The following is an 8604-nucleotide window of genomic DNA, read 5'->3' on the forward strand; positions in this document are numbered from 1 at the left end:
GATTGTGGAAGTAAAAGTGCTTGGTGAGCTGTCACTGTGGGGGAGGAGGAGGGTTGCTGGAGCGCTGACCACCTGCTGCCTGGAACGCTTCTTAGCTCTTCATGGAAATGACTTTTCTCTGCTCGTGAAAAATAAGATGAATTATATCCCTGTGCTATCAGTGAGGAAACTAAGGCCCAGTGGCCCAGTGAGATTAAAGAACATGACCAAGATCACACAGCAGAAACTAGAAGAGTCAGGTCAAGCATGGTGGCTCACACCTGTAATCCCAGCACTTTGAGAGCCCGAGGCAGGTGGATCACCTGGGGTCAGAAGTTCAAGACAAGCATGGCCAACATGGCAAAACCCTGTCTCTACTAAAAATACAAAAATACACCAGGTGTGGTGGCACAAGCCTGTAATCCCAGCTCCTCAGAAGGCTGAGGCAGAAGAATCGCTTGAACCCGGGAGGCGGAGGTTCCAATGAGCCAGGAGCCCGCCACGGCACTTCAGCCGGGGCAACAGAGCAAGAAGTCGTCTCAAAAAAAAAAAAAAAAAAAAAAAAAAAAAAAAAAAGAAAAGAAAAAGAAAAAGAAAGAAAGAAAGAAAAAGAAGTAAGAGGGGGAAAAAAAGAAACTGGAAGAGTCAGAATTTGCGCCAAGATTCATGTGACTACAAAGACATGGCTTTGCTGTGTCAGCTCTCATGGCGACCCCATATACCATTGGGTTGACCCATCACAACCTTTCTCTTGCAATAGCACAATGAAACAGTGTTGCTTTGCATTCTTATAAATAACGTTCAACTGACATCTTTGTGCACAGATTTTTCCATAGTTTATATTATTCCCCTAGGACAGATTCCCAAATAAGATTACCGGTTCCAGAAATAGGAACATTTTTATGGCCTTTGATAAATATTTTCCAGTTGCTTTCAGAGCGGTTCCCAATTCACAGTTCCACCTGCAGCGTATAAGAGAGATGTTTCACTAGATCCTCACCAGTTACTTTTTTTAATCCTCTAAATGTACAAGAGGAAAATGGTATTGCATAGTGTGCTGGTTTTATTATTATTATTATTATTATTACCAATGAAGGTGAGTGTTTTTAAGGGCTGGAAACAGGGTCTGTATCAGAAGGAGAATCACTTCTGGGAGGTGGAGGTTGCAATGAGCCAAGATCCCACAACTGCGCTCCAGCCTGGGCAACAAAGCAAGACTCTATCTCAAAAAAAAAGAAAACAAAAGGCCCCTGAGAGAGCCTGGAGTCGATGCAAAGGCACTCAGAGTAGAGAGCATTCATTTCTGGTGGAGAAAATGAATGCGTGGCCAGGACAGTTGGGGGTTGCTCTTTCTGGAGCACTCTTTCCGGGCGGGCTTCTCGTGAGCTGGCTGCTCCTCATCCTTCAGCTCTCAGCTCAAATCAAACGTCAGCTCCCGGGAGAGGCCCCCTGACCCGCACCATCTAAGGGGGCCACCTACCAGGTTCTCTCTGAGTCATTATCTTCACAGCACTCAGCATACCTGAAGTGCTTATTCATTTGTTTCCTGGCCCTGTTTTCTGCCTCTGCCTCTAGAACTCAAGTCCTTGAGAGCAGGGATCTTTCTGCTTCAATTTCTAATGAATTTCCAGTGCCTAGGACAATGCTTTTCATTAATTAATTGTTTCCTTTTGTGGGTCATCTTGCCAGCCAGCAGTGCTATTGCTGTCTGCATCACGTTCCAATGGTGGAATAGGCCTCTTTTCCTGCTCCCTAAATCTATCTCCAACACCGCTTACCCAGGACACGTGTGTACATAGCTGACTCTCATGAAGTTTAGGGCCACAAGAAGTCTTTACACCGCCCTAGTGCTCAGCCCGCCTTCCCCACGTTCAGGGCTCCGCTTCCTTAGAACTCAACCCCCCTCTCCTCTCTTATCAGCCTCTGGAGACCCACAAAATATTCCTGCTCCACCAAAGGCCACCCACTCCGGGTCCCCTGTGAAGCTGCAGCTCCAGAAAACCTGCAAAGCCTCCGGAATACCCATTGTCCCCCTCATCTCCCACTGGGCTCTGTGCAGCAAAGGAAGTTGTGTAGAATTTTATCTCCCTGAGACATGAATTACACCACCACCCCCCCATCCCCTGTCTTAGAAGCAGAGTGGGAAGTGGAATAGACTGTTTTGGTTTTTAATAATACATTTTTTTCTCTCTGTTCTCAAATCACGTCAGTCTACAATTAACCATCACATGGTAGTATTTCTCCCTTGGAGCCTCCAAGGAGTCTCTTGGGTGCATAGAAGCCGTCTCTGTGGTTTCGAATGGCAGGTGCCACCTTCCTCCTCGTCAGCTCCATTTTGGGCAAGGCCCCAGTGACTTGCTGGAAGCCACTGGGGAGGTTCCGCTGCCAACGCCACCAAGATCACCAGCTGGTACTTCCTTGGGTGAGCGTGAGTTGGGATGACAGCCTCCTCAGAGGCCCCAGGGAGAGGAGTTCTGTTGGGTTCAAGTGAGTTTCCATATTCCAAAGGAGAGATGACTGTCACCATTAAAAAACAGATTGACCCGGATGAGTGGTTAAAATTGCAAGGCAAAGTGAAGAAGTGATTCAGCGCTAATGAGTATTGATTACAGAGAGGAAGCTGGTTAATTGAGTGAGTTGGTAAGTTGGTTGCCAAGGTAACATCTCACTTGGAATAACATCATCCTCACAGTGGGCACAGACTGGATCTGGGTAGAGACCAGCGGTATAGTGGAATCTTTCCTGTTTGGAGACAGAGAAGACGAAACTGGAAATGTTGGACAGAGCTGGAGATAGGAAGTTTAAAGCATTCCCTGACATAACCAGGGCTGTTTTCATTCTACCAAGAAGATATCCGCACGTGAGCCTGAGAACAGAGCCTCCCTCTGCGCTCCGTTCGTGGTGTTTAGACTCAGGGGAGAAAGCTGGGGCGCCGCTGTGGTCAGTGAGCAGCCTATCGACTTTCCACTGGCTAGAAATCGCAGGCGTGAGAGGAAGGATCCATTTTCCTGAGGTTTAAGAGAAAAGCCAAGTTTTATTTGCATAGACAATAATAACAGTTGAACTTAGAAGAAAAGGAACAGTGTCTGCCTAAAGTTTATATTTCTTTACATTTTGCTCTATATTTGATCATGTTAAATGCTGAAAATAGGCTGCTAGAAAGATCAAAGCGAAACTGATGTCCCCATCTAGTAAATATTCAGAACTTTAAGGCATGCGGTTTCTTTACTAACTTCACTGATTTTGTCCTTTTTACATAGCCTTGGCCTTCCTTCATCCTGATTTCCTCAATTATCTTTACCCCATTACATTCATATAATTTGGCAAGCCACCTCGAATTCTTTTTGGAATGAGATGAGACGGTAAGTAAATCTGAAATGTCTGAAAGGTGTTGTAATAACAGGTAAATTTTTAGTATTTTTAATTTTTTTGTATTTTTATTAGAGACAGAGTTTCACCATGTCAGCCAGGCTGGTCTTGAACATCTGACCCTCAAGTGATCCACCCAGTTCAGCCTCCCAAAGTGCTAGGATTACAGGTGTGAGCCATTGCACCCAGCCCTGAGTCTTGAGGGTTACATCTCACCTTTTAGTTATGCCTACCTGGAGTAGGCATTCCTGATACACCTGTTAATGGTGTTCGCCTGATTGCAGTGAATAAACCCCAGAGTCAATATCTAAAAAGATATTAAACCTCTATCTGCAACTACCAAGGGAATGAAACTGTCACAAAGCCTGTAAAAAGTTGAGAGGTTGTTTTTCTGAATGGGTGGCATCTGCTTATAGCCTCTGTGGGATGGTTAACAAAAAATAGCTGGGCTCTGTCTGCATGAATTGACATGGATGAGGTGTGATTTAATTATGACCATCAAAATCATGCTGGATTATCACACATTGGGCCATGAGCAGCTGTCCTCCATTTCCTCTGAGGACAGCAAAAGACAGGAAAGCAACCACCAGCAGCTATGTGTCAGAATTCTTAATGCTCAGACCACAGTGGAAATAACTTTAGTCGTTTTTATGGTTGCACAACGAACTTAGCACCTTGGAGACCAAAATTGCAGGTATTTCTCTATGCACACATACAGACAGATCTTCTTCTAACAAAATTGAGTTATACTGTGCCTTTTTGAAATTTGCTTTTTTATTTACCTAACATGTCGTGAATATCCACACCAGTAAGTTACCTTCTTCATCCTTTTTTTTTTTTTTTTTTTTTTTAGACGGGGTTTCCCTTTTTTTTTTCCTTTTGTGTTGTTATGGCGGCATTTCGGCTCACCGCAACCTCCGCCTCCCGGGTTCAGGCAATTCTCCTGCCTCAGCCTCCTGAGTAGCTGGGATTACAGGCACGCGCCACCATGCCCAGCTAATGTTTTGTATTTTTAGTAGAGACGGGGTTTCACCATGTTGACCAGGATGGTCTCGATCTCTTGACCTCGTGATCCACCCGCCTCGGCCTCCCAAAGTGCTGGGATTACAGGCTTGAGCCACCGCGCCCAGCCCTCTTCATCCTTTTAAAGGCTATCTAGAAATCCATTCTGTGAATGGACCATCTTTTATTTATTCAAGTATTTTGTACATCTAGGTAAGGGAGTTTGTTTGTTGGCATTTTTAAAGGTTTTTTGGGGGGTGCTATTAGAAACTCCAAGACATCCTTGTAATCATATCCTTGGCACATCCATGATTATTTGGTTTGAATAAATTCTAAGAAGAGAAATTTCTGGGTCAATTTGTATGCAAATTGTAAAGCTTTTCATAGATACTTCCAAATTGCAGAAAGTTTCTAAAACCCAATTTACATCTAGGAACCATTTTTTAAAGATAATTAGTTTAAGTAGACATAGAGAAAAATCAGAAAATAATATGAGCAAACGTATGAAAGTCAAAATCACTCGAAGTCTCACTGCCCAGATATGACGTCTGCTGCACCCTCCTCTCCCTGTATCCATGTCTCTGTCTCTCCCTCTCCTTCTCTTGTTCTCAAACTTTTTCTCTCTCTCTTACTCTGCCTGTGTCTCCTGTTTCTCTAGCTCTGTGTCTCTGTCTCTTTACCTCTCTTCCTCTCCCGTATCATTTTTTTTTTTTTTGAGACGGTGTCTTGCTCTGTTGCCCAGCCTGGAGTGCAGTGGCATGGTCTCAGCTGACTGCAACCTCTGCTTCCCAGGTTCAAGTAATTCTCCTGCCTTAGCCTCCAGTGTAGCTGGGATTATAGGCCCCTGCCACCACGCCAGTCTAATTTTTGTATTTTTAGTAGAGAAGGGGCTTCCCATGTGGCCGAGCTGGTCTCAAACTCCTGACCTCAAGTGATCCACCCACCTCGGCCTCCCAAAGTGCTGGGATTACAGGTGTGAGCCACCATACCCGGCCTCCATAGCTATCTTTCTTGTTCCTGTTCTGTGTCTCACTCTGTCTCTGTCTCTACCTGCCCATATACATCTTGTTTTCCTCTTTCTCTGTCTCACTCTTTCTGCCTCTGCCTCTTTCTCTCTCTTTCAATAAAACTAGGGTCACCCTCCACACAGCTTTTCAAAGCCTGGGCAGCACTAATAATCTCTCACACTTTGGCAGAGCTTGGGGACTGGCAGGGTATATTTCACATGTTATTATCACCTTTGTTCAGGTGAGACCCCGAGGCGCCATGCAGCCAGTTGTTCTTGCCCAAGGCCCACAGCTCACAAGTGTCTCCAAGTCCAGAACTTTCAAGGCTCCAAGCTGTCCCAGGCACCTGCAGAGCCGTACCCCTGCCCCTGATGTACCTGCATGGACCCACACATGCTGTCTCCCTTGGGGGCCATATGGTTACCAGGTCAGTCGGGCAGCTCAGCTAAGACCAGGGCTTGGTGTAAGCCCCCAGGCTGTCTCCAGGAATCCCAGGCTCCTACCAGGATGAGGACGGGAACAGGGAAGGAAGCTGCCTCTTGCCTCCAGCTCTGGGCCACAGCATGCATCCGCATCCACCTGGCCCCGAATGTCTGCTTCTTTCATCCCTCGACACCCCCCGCCACCTGCTTCCTGCACATTGCTTACCATCCAAGCCCCACAGCCCAACACCCCCACACCTCCTCCTCTCTCCTCCCTCATTAGGAGGAACTCATCTGTCAGGCCTTGGCCTCCGCCCTCAGTCCAGCAGGGCTGCCCCTCCCTGGACCCCTCGAAGCACCCTCTTCTGACCCCTGGCCTAACGTCCCCACACAGGTTCTAATGGCCAAACTGGCAAAGTCCCTGCTGTTGCCCATGCCTCCAAGCCTAGTGCTCCTGGACTCAGGGTGTGCTCCGCACGCTGGAAGCACGGGCCACACCAGTAAAAGGTAAGCACAGGTGTGTTCCTGGCTCCAACAGCCCTCCTCCCCTCCTCTCTTCTCCTTTCTTCTCTTCCTTTTCCTCTTCTCTCCTCCCAGCTCCTCTCCCCGCCTCTCCTGTCCCTTCCTCTTATCCTGCCATCTGCATCTACACTTCCGCCTTTGATCTCACCAAGCTCCATGGCTTTAGTCCTCATGTCTACACTGTCAATAGCTAAATTTGTATCTGCAGCCCGGACCTCTTCCTTGAACTCCAGACCTGGGTATCTACTCAGCTGTCTCTCAGGCCTCTCAGACACAGCACATCCCAAAACCAGCTCTGGATCTTCTCCCTGCACAAACCCAGCTGTCCAGCATCCCACCGCCAGCACCACCTGAGTCTCCCCAGCCCAGTAAGCAATATCAGCACCACATGGTCGCTCAAGGCAGAAACGAGGAGCTCTGCTTTCTGCCTTCATGTTCCCCACCTGCTACTTACAAGTCCCTCAGCAAGGTCTGTCTACTCTATGTCCAAGCCAGTCAAGCTCAGCAGCTTCCCTCCGCGGCCGTGGCCAGCACCATCTCCAACCAGGAGACTCCATGTATTCCTGGCCCCCTCATGCCCCTCTGCTACCCACTCCCCACACAGCAGCCAGAGGCAGCTGCTTCTCACATGCCAGGTCAACTCACTCTCCTGCCTAGCACCCTCTGATGGTTTCCACTGCCCTTAGAACAAACCATGCCGCTTATCCCAGCCCACGAGGCTCTGCGTGATCGAGCATCTGCCTGCCTCCCTGGCTCATCCCAGGCCTCTCTGCCCTTCGCTCACCACCTCCAAGCTCCTCTGAGGACACAGCAATCCCGTTCCCACTGCAAGGCCTTTGTCCCTGCCTGGGTCTCTCTTCCCTCTCATGTCTGGCTCTTCCCATTATGCGGATCTCTCATCCTTGTGTGTTATTTGCTCAGAGGGATCGTCCCTGAGCATCGTCCCCACCCATCACGCTCTAACTATCTCAACGCTCTATTCATAACACGTTGTATTTTTTGCTCTTTTTTCCCATCTCCCCCAGTAGGTGCTCCATCAGGGCAGAAACCAGGTCATCTCATCGTTGGTGCATGATAGAAATTAACCGACCAAATAATGAAGTGGTGAAGAGGGCAACTTCGGTGTCAGACACACCTGTGTTCTCCTTCCTGCTCCGTCACGTGTGTGACCCTGGACAGGGTCCTCCATCCTCTTCCCCTCAGTGGCTTTGCCAACAACTTGGGAATAAGAATCCTGTGTCATGGGGTTGTCATAAAGATAAAGTGAGATGAGGTAAGTGCAGTTCTTAGCATAACAAATGCATTCAATGCAAATAAAAAGCGCTCAATAAATGCAGACATTATTAAGCACGTTTGTTGGATGAACAAGCAATCCCATAAAGCACGTATTTAGAGACGTGGAACCCAAGACTGGGAAAGAGGGAGCAGCTTGTTCCAGGTTGCATGGCTACCAAGTGTCAAGTTCAGGGTCCCCTCCCAGCCCAGTCCGAAAGCAAGCTTCATGGCCATAGCCTGGCAATCCTCTGAAACCGGGCATTCCTGGGGCATGGTGTGCATGCGGTGGAGTGAACAGATCAGAACTCAGAGAACAGCTGGGCCAGGGAGAAACTGAGGGAAGAGGATGCAGCACCAGGACCGAAACGGACCAGGACACAGAAACAGAACAGGCAGGACATCGAGCAGCAGCCACGTAAAGACTTGTTCCCAATTTGTCTAAATATAAGAGGATGTGGGTCTCCATGTCCTGGATTGATGCAGGATCCTGAAGCCACCCAACGGCCTCTGCATGCCAGAATCCCATTCTGCTGCCCTTCAGGGCTCTCTCTCCCTGCCCCTGGCACCGTGGAGGGGTGGGTGCTCAGGCAGCCAAATGACCACCCCCGGGCACCTCCTCGGGACCCTGTGGTCAGGGGATGCAATGCATCAGCAGGTGGGCTAGGGTCCAGGCCCATCCTGGAAAAGGCCGGCTGCAAGTTTCCATGGAGCCCGTCGTCATGGTAACCAAACCTCCGCGGCAGGACTCCAGCAGAGCCAGGAAAGACAAGCTCCTTTCTTGTCCATATCCCAGGAGCCTGCGGGAGGGGGGGCGGAGGGAAGTGGGGACAATCAGGCTTTCTGAACCAGGATGGGGGTGGGGGCAGAGAGAAGTGGAGGTTGTCTTCCTGCTCAATGGGTCAGCCATAAACTGCCAGAACGCGGCACCCTATTTCACGCCTCTGTGCTTTGCTCTCGCTCTTCTCTCCCCTGGAATGCCCTCCCCCATCCTCATCTCCCTGGAGCCCTCCCAGCTGTCATCCGTGACT

The 8604-nt window shown here is 48.8% G+C and overlaps 2 long non-coding RNA genes across 2 annotated transcripts; one reads left to right on the forward strand and one right to left on the reverse strand.

The window, feature by feature from the left end:
- Window positions 1-792: 792 nt before the first annotated feature.
- LOC119470751 lies at window positions 793-7993 on the reverse strand. Its single transcript, XR_005199720.1, has 2 exons — window positions 7392-7993; window positions 793-2987 (listed from the first exon to the last, which is right to left on the reverse strand). It is a non-coding gene; the product is annotated as an uncharacterized LOC119470751 (long non-coding RNA).
- On the forward strand, window positions 2979-7639 carry LOC108302331. Its single transcript, XR_001824298.2, has 3 exons — window positions 2979-3382; window positions 6174-6286; window positions 7327-7639. It is a non-coding gene; the product is annotated as an uncharacterized LOC108302331 (long non-coding RNA).
- Window positions 7994-8604: the final 611 nt, after the last annotated feature.

The sequence above is a fragment of the Cebus imitator genome, unplaced genomic scaffold (assembly GCF_001604975.1).
Source record: "Cebus imitator isolate Cc_AM_T3 unplaced genomic scaffold, Cebus_imitator-1.0 Scaffold39, whole genome shotgun sequence".
Classification (NCBI taxonomy): Eukaryota; Metazoa; Chordata; class Mammalia; order Primates; family Cebidae; genus Cebus; species Cebus imitator.